This window comes from Bos grunniens, chromosome 14 (genome assembly GCF_055505025.1).
Source record: "Bos grunniens cultivar Pamir isolate PY7600 chromosome 14, Bosgru_T2T1.0, whole genome shotgun sequence".
NCBI lineage: Eukaryota > Metazoa > Chordata > Mammalia > Artiodactyla > Bovidae > Bos > Bos grunniens.
Window position 1 is genome coordinate 33657545 of NC_141178.1, and position 13105 is coordinate 33670649.

Sequence of the window (13105 nt, forward strand, 5' to 3'; positions counted from 1 at the left end):
CAGATATTCTGAACTGCCCACTATTTAGTTTTATTTCATCTATATGAATATCTAAATGTATACACACATGCATGTATACATGTGCGCATGCTAAGTCACTTCAGTCATGTCCAACTCTTTGAGACCCTATGGACTGTAGCCCACCAGGGTCCTCTGTCCATGGGATTCTCCAGGCAAGAATACTGGAGTGGGTTGCCATGCCCCGCTCCAGGGGATCTTCCTGACCCAGGAATCGAACCCATGTCTCTTATGTCTCCAGCATTGGCAACCAGGTTCTTTAACACTTAGCCATCAAGAAAGCCCATATACACACATATATTTATGGAATACACTTGCTCAAAATAACCCTGTTGTAGATAATCAAAATAATTATCCTATCAAAGGAATAAGCTATCACAGTAATTTAAAAAGAGAGCTGAGATCACACATCCATTCAATGCAGATGAGGGTGAAGTTTCATTTCCATTAGAAGAGAAACTCCTTGAAGGTAAGAGATAACTCCTCTATGCTCTTTGTGGCAACTTGATCCTAAACACAGTAAAGAATCAAAACCTCTTTAAGAAGGTGGAACGGTACAAAGAGCACATGCAGCCAGTTTCTGAACCTGATTCAAATCACCTGCTGATGTAATCAAGGGCAAGCCCCTTTCTTTCTCAGAACCTCTCTACTTATGTGTATATTGAGGGAATTACAATAAATTATTTCTAACCTGCTCTCTGCCTCTGAGACTCTAGGATGATGCTGGCTAATGGCTTAGGCACTTTAGTTTCCCCTTTACTCAATTTCCTTGAAAGTCTACAAAACACTAAGCCATCAACAACTAAGCGTGGCATCAATATCACTGACACCTACCATTCACTTCTCCATTTCCTCCAACTTCCATTCATTCATTCAACAACTGTACATCCAGCATCACCTATGAGCTGAACACAGAAAGCAAGAGGACTTCACTTTTAATATTTGTCATCAGTTTAAGAGAGGAAGGATGTTTTTCAAAAAGTAAAGAAAATATTATATGGAACTTCTCTTGCTCAAAAAAAACCTAAAATGAGTACCTACCTATCAAGTAAGGCACAATTATTATAAGAAATCAGCAAATGCATACAGGCAATGAAAGGGAATTAAAAGTAATTTAGGAGTGTCACTCTCCAAGTTCCAAGTATGCATTTTTTTAATTTTGTAATACTTTTATTACAATTATTGTGATTTTTGCCATACGTCGACATGAATCAGCCATGGGTGCACATGTGTCCCCCCATCCTGAACTCCACTCCCACCTCCCTCCCCACCCCATCTCTCTGAGTTGTCCCAGAGCACCAATTTTGAGTGCCCTGCTTCATGCGTCAATTTCCAAGTATGTATTTTTAAAAGTTCATTTAAGTTAAAAAATAGTACTGATGAATATCCTTCACACTATGTAATGAACACGCACTAATGATATGAAATTTGGTTTATATATATATGTATATATAGTATATGTGTATAATATATACAAAACCTGAACAAAACTGAAAATTAGAGAAGCAAGATGATGTAATCTCACCTCAATCTCTAATCCTGCTGAGTATGATTTGAATTTTAAGTAGCAGTTCTTATCATCATAATATATAATACCAGATGACATCTTCTTCTTGTTTTTCCAGATCATAAAACTCTCAAGGATTTAAAACCAAAGCTTAACACAAAAAGAAAAGATATGATAGTCTTCTCCTTAATATATGTTCCTTCCAGGCTTGTTTGTATCAACAGCCCAAGAGTATTGAGTTATTAACTACACATTTCTTATAGCTTTTATTAAAGAAAAAAATAAAAAGGAAAGAAGAAAAAAAGAAAAGCAAACTGCTTCTTTTGATCAAAAGTCCCCCACAAAGAATTTAAAGAATTAAGCAAATGATAGCAAAATAAAAGGAAGGTCGACTTTTGGGCTCTTGGCAAACTAGATAGCTTCCATATGAACAACATATAAAGTTCACTTTTTAAAGAACATATGTGTTTGCTCATTGGTTTAGAGGGAAAAAACTTGAATCCTGTCTACTCCGTATATACAGATCAAAATCAGATCGCTTAAGTGAACTATAAAACGCAAGAGGACATTGTTTATCCAATAGCAAACCCAAGAATTGCTAGAGTTTAAATGTTTTCTGTTTCTACTTCAATGGTAGGTCACTTTTTTTGTAAACTGCTTCAAACTTCATAAACCCAATGTCAAATCCTGTTCTTTGCTATCCATGTCTATTTAATTTGCTCTCTCTGAATTGATTATTCCTGAATCTTTAAAGGTATTTTTGGACATCTTAAATCCTTTTGAGATTTAAATGTCATCACCTTCAAACAACTCCCATCAAATAAATCTCTTATTAATTCACATCAAATTAATCCATAATGATCGCTTCTATTAGCATATGCTTCAGAGCACAAAGCCCATTAATAGTCATCTGGACACTAGAACTAACTGGAGCTTTAGTGAGATAAAATGCACACTATTTAGATATCCGATTTCAAAGAGTTCTGATGCTGGCCCAAATACGTTTTATTAGGCTTTTATTTCATCATGCTATGTGCTCTATATTTTAAATATCTCATTTCAAATGTACTAGTCTAGGTAAAAGGAGATAGTCGATTAAGTAAGTAATAATGTCATATTTGCCAAAATGAGTATCCATGTATATATATACATCTTAGAGAAAGAATTTCAGTAAGTACTTACTCCTATTAAACAATTACAAAAAAAGAAAATGGGGGGGGGGGGGGAGTTTGACTTTAAAGATTTTTAGACATTTAAAAGTCTAAATGAAACTGTAGGATATACCTGAAAAAAATGAAGCATGCACCTACTTCATTAATGGGAAAACTGAAACAGAGTAAGTGTACATTATGGAAAATCAGAGAAAGGATCATTATTTTCCCCTTCATAATAGGTGAGAGGCAAATGTATTAAAATCTCTGATTTGAATAAGATCACAATTTCACTAAACAAATTAAGAAACATTACTATTCATTGCCCATACATATGTCATTCTTCCTTTTGTTTTCCTCTCCAAGAAAAAAAAAATTAAAAAACATCTACAATGACAACTGTTGATTCAAACAGGCCAATCTGACTTTGCATGTTTGCCTGAGCCAGGCTCAACTTTATCCTTTCTTCTTTGTTAAACTGAGACTGTTTCAACTGGTCCAAGGGCAAAGACCCAAACATAGCACTTCAGTTCAAAAAGAACAGCTCATGGAAAAGTATGCATGCATCTCTTTATCTAGACGGTTATGAGAGAAATTGACATTTCATTTGTATGTAAATTGGATTTCTACTGATAACAAAAATAACGAGTGCTGTGCTCTGTAGGAATGCCTTTGACTTTCTTCCTAGCATTTGCCAAAATACATCTTTGTATATTAAAGGTAGTTTACTTTTAATATACAATGTTGCTTTGTCTGTTTTCCAATCTGTTATTCAATTGAAAACAAAGTCTCAATTACCTCAATCCAGCTCTGTAACTGGCGAACAGCTGTCTCAGTCCTCCCGTAAGAAATCTGTGTCAGTCACTGCAAATCCATTTGGTAAATTAACATGCATGTGCAATATGGTGAATCTAACGGATGCATGCCATGACAATTCAATAAGAATGCTCACCATCTTCACATAACTGCTTAACCAAGTGTATTAGGCAAAGTTTTGGCTCATTTTTAAAAATTCATTTGTTTTTGGCTGTGCTGGGTCTTCATTGCTATGCACGGGGTTTTCTTTAGTTGAGGAGAGCCAGGGCTACTCTTCATTGTGATTTTCTTCATTTTTTTTTTTGAGAGTACAAAACCAGATACAAGATTAAAACAATTGCCATGAAAGATATTGAGAGCTAATACTGGTTTTATATATATGAAAGCAAAAGTCGCTCAGTCCTGTCTGACTCTTTGTGACCCCAAGGACTATACAGTCCATGGAATTCTCCAGGCCAGAATATGGAGTAGGTAGCCTTTCCCTTCTCCAGGGGATCTTCCCAACCCAGGGATCAGACCCAGGTCACTTGCATTGCAGGTGGTAAAGAATTTGCCAAGGCAGGAGACATGGGTTCAATCCCTGGGTAAAGAAGATCCCCTGGAGGAGAAATGGCAACCCATTCCAGCATTCTTGCCTGGTGGGCTACAGTCCATGGGGTCAAAAAGAGTCGAACATGACTAAGCAACTGAGCACGCACACATACACACACACACATATACACACATATTTTAAAATATTAATTTATATTATATGTAGTTCTGTGTTAACCTTCACTTTCTGTGTTAAATATAATATTTTTCATAATATGAAATTTAACAAATGTCATATACAACTCATAGCAATGTGTGTATATATATATAAATATGTATGCATATATACAAATGTGTGTGTATATATATATATATAAATAGCCAGTGATGGGGAACATAAATTTCTGCCATCATATTCAACAGTTCTTGCTTACAACATTATTATTAACATAGCAACAACAAGTTACTGGTAAGTAGCTCGCAAACCCCTACTTGCTCATCCCTAAGGCACCAAAGGAAGCAGCTTAAAAACTCTCACCCATTAGATACTAACAGTTCAATAAGTAATCTGCCAGGTAAGGCACAAATATCATGAGCTATCAGCAAATGCATACAGGCAATAAAAGAGAATTCAAAGTAAGTTAAGAGTGTCTGCTGCTCTGTATGTAAGTTCCAAGAGGCCAGGGATCTTTGTTTAGTATGTATTTTTAAAAGCTCATTTAAGTTAATAAACAGTACTGATGGATATCTTTCACACTGTGTAATGAAGAACACAGTGTGTGTTAGTTGCTCAGTCGTGTCTGACACTTTGCAACACCATGGACTGAGGCCCCTCTGTCCATGGAATTCTATAGACAAGAATATTGGAGTGAGTAGCCATTCCAATCTCCAAGGGGATCTTCCTCACCCAGGGATTGAACACAGTCTCCTGCATTGCAGGTAGATTCTTTACAGTCTGAACCACCAGAAAAGCCCAAAGAACACACTAATGATGTAATATCTGGTTTATATACCACCCTGTGTGCTGTGCTTAATCGTTCAGTTGTATACAACTCTTTGCCATGCCATGGGCTGTACCCCGCCAGGCTCCCCTGTCCACCGGGAATTCTCCAGGCAAAAATGCTGGAGTGGGTTGCCATGTCCTTCTCCAGGGGATCTTCCCAACCCAGGTATTGAACCCAGGTCTACCCACACTGCAGGTGGATTCTTTACTGTCTGAGCCACCAGGGAAGCCCCAAAATACTGGAATGGGTATCCTATCCCTTCTCTGTGGTATCTCTTCCCAGTCTGTCCTCTTCTTCCTGAACCAGGAATTGAATCGGGATCGCCTGTATTGAAGGCAGATTCTTTACCAGCTGAGTACTACTAGGAAAGCCCATTATACCCTAGTTATTGCTAAATGCTTAATGTAAGCAACTCAGCATCATTTTCTCTTCTGATGAAAACAAAAAACTTTATAGACACAGGATGGAATCATTCGTCTTTTTTTCTTTTTAAGTACATTGAAATTTTCCAAAGAAAACTGGTCCTGTTTTAAACAGAAAATGTTTTAAAACTGGAAGGCAACTTATTATAGTAGAATAGGTTAAATCACTTTTTTCTGACTCTTAGGATGACAAAAGCTCTACGTATGAAGGGAAAGAAAAGTACACACAGAATTCCTTCATAATTTGTAAAACTTTTTTTTTTTAATAAACCATTGTTTCAGGACAGTCTTCCCATGCTCACCCCAAACTTAGCTAGGCTCTACCTGGAATTTTACTATGATAACTTCTTAAGTACAGCTGACAAGAAGAAAATCAAGAATTTTCTCTATGTTCTTTCAATGATACTAGTTTTTTTAAAAGAAATGTAAGGAAGTTCTTTGTTCAAAGTAAGTTTAGTGGAAACTGTATACTTTATACCTGCCTCTTCACAGATGCAGTGTACATTAGCTACTACAGCTCTGAAAAGTCCTGGGAATTATACAGCGGGGGAGTCTGTTCTATTTGGATTGGAATTTCCCGATCGCATTTGGCTTTAAGTCACCTACTGCCATATACCAACACCACTAATGGTCTGCTGAGCACAGTGCCGGATGCTGCTCTGTACAGTAATTGTCTTCCTGTCTTAACATATGTAAAATTTCTAAAATATTACATAAAATAATACGTGATGTTTTAAAACAAAATAAGTATCCCTTCATTAATCAGCAAGAAAACTGAGATGTTTTGATATGAAGTAGACCATTTTGAAGGGTTTTGTATTTTTTTCCAGCCTGGTTATAAACATTAAAAGATCAGGATCTATTATCATTAAAGATTTAGATTCAGTATTTTAACAGAATGTGTAATGGTAGAGATCACAGTCATGCTGGAAGGCCAAGGGGAAAAAATGCATGAGATAAACATCAATGCACATTACAATCTCTGATATCCAAATCATATATGCATAAGCATGTATGGATATAAGCTGAGTGTTATCTCTGAGCTTAACAGTTTACACAAATATAACTGCATAAAGAATTTTTTTTAATGTGATTTATTTTTCAGTGATTCTTTCAAATGTTGCCTACCACACTTCATCAATTTAAGGCACTACCACCTTGGATACTAAATCTGCCTCATTCTTTTATAATAACTTAAAATTTATCTGATTAAAATTAGGAACAGAAATATGGCAAAGAGTTTAGGGAGCTAAAGTGTGTGGACAAAGGTTAGAGAATGACCCAGAAATGTACTGAGGGACTCTACAGTAGCATCAGTGGTTCTCAATTGCTTGAAAATACTGGACAGAATAGATCTAATCCACATGCAAATCCCATTCCCAGCTCAGTCTCTGCTTCCACATTCATCTCTGCTCATAATAAAAGATAGAACTAATGCCTGGACCATTGTCAAGAAACATGTGTCTTAGGACTAAGTATGTGACTGCATCCTTTCCTATAAAGCTTAATAGAATCTGGTTTGTGTTTCTGTGTGTAGAAGAGAAATGATCTATATGGAGGGCAGACTCCCTACATCACCCTTGCAAATCAAAGGCTCTAGCTTCTTGGGCTCTTGGATTTTGTTCTACTGTTACTGCTTTCCCCTTACCCCCAAAGATGAAAACAAAAGATTAACAATAAATTTAAAAATAGAAATAGCTGTGTAGATGCCAAAGTAAATGTGAAACAGGGAATTAATTTGAAGTTAATTTTAAACTCAAAGCCAGCATAGGAGTGAGGTCACAGTGAGGGCCAAGTGTGAGAGGACCAGCACGTATTCAGGTTACTCTTAGACCCCAGAGCACCTCCTTCACCATTCACCAATCGAGAAAGAATGGTGATGTGATGCATATGAGTGGGGCTGCAGAATTAATAAGGGCAGAAACAGGCTCACTCATTAAATACTTTATACAGCTAATCTATTCAATGTTCACATTCAAGTTCAACATAAACTTAAGAATCTATCTAACCACACACAAGGACACACACATACATCTTTGGAAAAGATTTCCACCACCCGCACCCCAATTAGTCATTTCTTTTCTCTGTCAATCTTGTTGTGGACACATGTCATAAGAAGAGTAAAGGAAAAAAATATATATTTATATAATTCCAGATTCAGGTGTTTTCCAAATAATTCCTTCAAAATCTAATCAAATTTTGAAAGAAAACAAAATTCAGAACTAGACTTTTTAGGCTCACAATTGTGAATGTTAATGTATATCATAACCTAAATTTTTAGTTAATACAAAATATTTCCTATGTTGTTACCATGAGCTGGGCACTATGCCAAGAATGTATTATCTCCTTTAATTTTCATTTTCAACAATTATTTAAGTAAGATACTATTATTGTTCACATTTTACAGCCGAAGTAACTAAGATTTAGAAAAGTTAGATCAACTTGCTGAGGTCAGAGGCTTAGGACATAGAAGAGTTAAGTCTGAAGGAGTCTAAAACCAAAATTGGTTTACCATTGCATTTCTCACAAACCCCCTAACATTTTTATGAACCATAATTAAGCAAGGCATTCACAGATATAAAACTGATATAAACTTCCTGATAACATTTTACAAAGATTATCATCAAATGCACTTAAGGTACTGGATCGGTTCTATCCTTGTGGCAAGCAAAAATACAACCTTCTCAATATTCTCATGGACTATAGTGTTATCCTAACTTTTGAATTGTCCTCCTAATACCCAGCACATTACTAAAGTTACCAAATTATTAAAGTCTCTAACTGGATTCACTTTACAAAAGTCTTCATAATTTTCTTGGGCAAAAGTTGAGTCTTTTCCACTATCATCTGTGGCAATGTATGCATGTCTCCATTTGAAGTACTTGCCACAACACAATGTAATTATTTGTTTATGGTTTAGGCTACCTCAGTAAGGGCTACCCTGGTGGCTCAGATGGTAAAGAATCTGCCTGCAATGCGGAAGACCTGGATTTGATCTCTGGGTTGGGAAGATCCCCTGGAGGAGGGCATGGCTACCCACTCCAGTATTCTTGCCTGGAGAATCCCCATGGACAGAGGAGCCTGGGGGGGCTACAGTTCTTGGGGTCACAAAGAGTCAGACACAACTGAGTGACTAAGCACACACACAATTCATGAGGCTATAAAGTCCCCCAGACCAGAAAATATGCTTTTGAACTGTGGTGTTGGAGAAGACTCTTGAGAGTCCCTTGGACTGCAAGGAGATCCAACCAGTCCATTCTGAAGGAGATCAGCCCTGGGTGTTCTTTGAAAGGAATGATGCTAAAGCTGAAACTCCAGTACTTTGGCCACCTCATGCAAAGAGTTGACTCATTGGAAAAGACTCTGATGCTGGGAGGGATTGGGGGCAAGAGGAGAAGGGGACAACAGAGGATGAGATGGCTGGATGGCATCACTGACTCGATGGACGTGAGTCTCAGTGAACTCCAGGAGTTGGTGATGGACAGAGAGGCCTGGCGTGCTGCGATTCATGGGGTCGCAAAGAGTCAGCCACGACTGAGCGACTGAACTGAACTGAACTGAATGCCAATTAAAGTATTAATAAACCCATTCATGTATCATTGTTGTCCAGTTGCTAAGCCGTGTCTGACCCTTTCAGACCCCATAAACACCAGGCTTCCCTGTCCTTCACTATCTCCCAGAGTTTGCTCAAACTCATGTCCTTCAAGTCAGTGACTATGTTAATAAAAATTGATAAAAATTAATTCACATATTTAAATATTATGCATTATCAACGATTGGCAGAGGCTATGACACACTCTCATTATTAACAATGAAATTATTATTGTATCAGCACACTCTGATAATGACTATTCCAGGGAAACAGCGTAGCACATTAGGGACATACAAGTTTTTTAAAAGTTCAGTGATACTAACATGGCCCTCCCCACTGAGACTAGCCTACCAACAAGAATAGACACTCACAAAAGTTCTTACTGGCTAGATGGGAATTAGCACACTTAGAGAGTTCCACCTAGTGTCTATCTCTTCAAGGAAGGCCTGACTCTCTGGACATTAGTCTCACAAGGATAAAAGCTAGGATAATGTTATAGTCGTCTTATTAATGTACAGTTGTCATCTAGCCACTAAGTCATGTCGGACTCTTTGAGACTTCATGGACTGTAGCCTGCCAGGCTCCTCTGTCCATGGAATTTCCCAGACAAGAATACTGCTGTGGGTTGCCTTTCCCTTCTCCAGGTGATCTTCCCAATCCAGGCATTTAACCCATGTCTTCTGTATTGGCAGGCAGATTCTTTATCATTGAGCCCACCTGGGATGCCCCATTGTTAACACAACTAGTAACAAACAAAATCAAGACACACAGGGACTCAAAGTACTAATTTTGACATTATTTAAGCCTTAACAAAGAATGAGATATCATAGTTCTGGATCTATGGTCACAGAGCAATAAACGCATAAGTATTAAGAAGCAAGAACTATTTATTTTTTGAAACTGTGAATCACACAACTATGTTGGGTTGACTTGAGTTCTATATATATATATATATATGTCTATACAAATTTACATACTGAAAATATTTGTGGACTGAATTACTTAATTAAAGGAAGGGTCATTAAAAATTAAGTACATTCTATATAGTAATAATTCTGCAATAATGCCTGTAATCAGTAAAATGAATTTTAGAAGTTCATATATCTGTGTGATTATTTGCCCTATATGTGAATATCATATGGTACTTAATGTATTTATGATATATTAATATACTAATATTTACCACAACTACATGCATTTATACATATATATTTTATTCACAAATTTTTACCATGTATCCTCTAATATTCCAAAATCTAAAATAGTCTCTATTAATAGCATAGTGTATAAAAATAGATACACATTTGTCTTTTAAAGGAATAAGGTGGAACATAAAAGAATACAGTAAAGTCTCAAACATCTGGATCAGACTCCTAGCAACTTAAAGCATCTGGAATGACATAAAACCAGAAGTTCAATTTAAAAATGTGAGGATGCACACATGTGCACACACACACACACATTCACAGGAATACTCACAACATCTGAACTGACAACATTTATCTGAACTGTCAAAACTGGAACCAGCTCAGGTGTACATCAAAAGAACTGGTTCAAAAATTCCAACTACAGTGGAATGTATGGTCATACAATAAGATACTATACTGCAATAAAAATAAATAAACTGCATACAACAACATGGATGAATTTCACTAATGGGAATGTTGAGCATGAGAAGTCAGACATAAAAAGATGCATACTTTTAATGCATTATGAATGCTGGGCGTTAATGCATGCAATGTCTCAAAACACACAAAATCAATCTAAAGTGTGAGCAGTCAGGAAGAGTGATGAACTTCTGGTGAAGGGAAGAGAACAGAACAGGAGGGACCTGGAGGGCATCAGCAGTGTCTCTTGGTTGACATGAGAGATCATTATACAGGTGTATTTTATTTTGTAATAGCTCACTGAAGAACAGACTTTTGATTTATGCATTTTCCAGATAAAAAGTTATTGCGTATGTGCGTGCGTGTGTGTGTGTGTGTGTGTGTGTGTGTGTGATTTTGCAGAGAGTCAGAAGTTGCTCTGCCAGGACCACAGGACACTTAATGCAGTGAGAGGAATCCTTTCAGGTGCCATTCTCTGAGGGCAGACCAAGCCATCTAACGGAGTAGAATGCTGCTATTGGCCACTCTGGCCGAGCCGGGATGTGCCAAGTTGGTAGCAAGATGGTATTAACAGAAGAAAGAAGAAAAGAGAAATGAAGGGAGAAGAAAATAAGATTTCTGGACAAAAAAGATTTGAAAGGGCAAAAGGATTAAATAGAGGTCAGAGACAAAAACAGGAGCAAAAAGCAACAGACGGCCCAAAGAAAGCAGAACCTAACATATAAGCAAACAGGAGAGCAATCTCTGTTTTGGACCCTGGTGGGGGGATGGGGGGGAGGGTCGGAAAGGGGCAAAACAAAAACACATCTGCAGCTACTAAGTGTATCAATAGGACATGGAAGCTGCATGAGGCCACAGAGACAGGCTGAGTAAAGGTGGAGGAGTACGAATACTTGCTGAGCATCTGTCATGCACCAGCCACCCGTTTCTTGGCTCACACAATTTTATCATTTAACCCTCACTGAAACGGTGAGGAATCTATTCGCCCTATTTTAACAAATAGGGAAACTGGAATTGAAAAGGGGTTAAAGTAACCCGCTTACCTGAGAAGACTGGATGGGAGAAATGAAAAACAGTCAAACAATACTGTGGCTTTTTCAGGGAATCCACACATCAAAATTGAGTATTTTTATAAGGCAGAACAATGCTCTGTTGAAATGAAGTGTGGCAGATTCTACCCTGACCTAAGGTAATTGCTCTCCTTAATATGTAATAAGGTATTCCATCTCACACATTGAAGAATGATAGGTGTTTCTCATCTTGCACCGAAAAGATAAGTTAATAGGTAAAAATTCTATCAGTTTTAAACCTTCCACATGGTTAATATTTTCTTAAGACTTTGGCTTCTATTATCACGTGGCTTCTAAAAAATGAACAAGCAGCACACAAATGTTAACAGAAAAACTCAAAAGTAGTGTGAGTTAATGTATTTCATGGGACATTTACTATTTGTTTTTTAGGCACACACAGACATAATATAATCACATTTTATCCGATGAAAATCACTCCAGGTTTGTGTGACATGATAATTTACCACTATTTCCACAAGAGAACCACAAAGTCCAAGATTATAGTCACCTAAATGAGCTTAAGAACCTTGAGTTTAAGCAGAATAAGAACTAGGTGGCTGGCCCCACTTCTTACGCTTCCTGGACATCAAAGCACAAATGTTCTAGACATTTACCTGTTGCCTTCAGGAAACAACTGGGGGTATAGATGGGACAAACTGTGAAAGGAGCAGCACAATGCCTAGAGAACAGTGGCCCTAGTTGTTTTATTTAAAATTAACTGCTTCCATGATTCTTTTGAGGCTGCCCAGGTGGCTCATGGTTAAGAATCTGCCCGTAATGCAGAAGACACAAGAGATGATCCCTGGGTCAGGAAGATCCCCTGGAGAAGGAAATGGCAACTCGCTGTAGTATTCTTGCCTGGGAAAGCCCATGGACAGAGGAGCTAGCAGCCCACAGTCCACCAGGTTGCAAAGAGTCAGACACAGCTGAGCAACTGAGCACACAGCACACATTTCTTTTGAACTTTTGTTGACATGACATTTCACAGTGACAGTTTTACCCAGTTATTTCAAAATCAGATGACTCCAGAGTTCACCTAAACAAACAATACTGGGATCTAGTAAGATTATCTTCACACCTGCAAATGACGACTTGGTTATTTAGGCTACAAATCAGGTTTGATTCAGAAAATAAAATGCTATTACCAAAATGACTTCATGAAAAGGTTAATATATCATGTGACATCCAGCTCTTTTAATCTTGTTAAAATATTAAGAATGCCCTGTTTTAAGGTTGAAATAGAACAAATTACATTAAAAGTGAGTCATGACAGAATTCTCTAAGAAAACTGTATCCTGCTAAGTCGGCTGCCATATTCTGGAGGGAAAAAAAAAAAACAAAACAAAACAGGTTGTAGGTTCCCAAATATCCTGCCCTGGTTTATGAA

At 37.4% G+C, this 13105-nt stretch overlaps 1 protein-coding gene across 14 annotated transcripts in view; it reads right to left on the bottom strand.

Moving 5' to 3' along the window:
- Positions 1-13105, bottom strand: part of TRPS1 (transcriptional repressor GATA binding 1) — a 279514-nt gene that overhangs the window by 228050 nt on the left and 38359 nt on the right. The window contains exon 2 of one of the 14 annotated variants that reach the window (XM_086336319.1): positions 853-923. The exons of the other annotated variants lie outside the window; for them this stretch is intronic. The gene's annotated coding sequence lies outside the window, so the exon portion shown is untranslated. The remainder of the gene's footprint in view (positions 1-852; positions 924-13105) is intronic. 14 annotated transcript variants of the gene reach the window in all.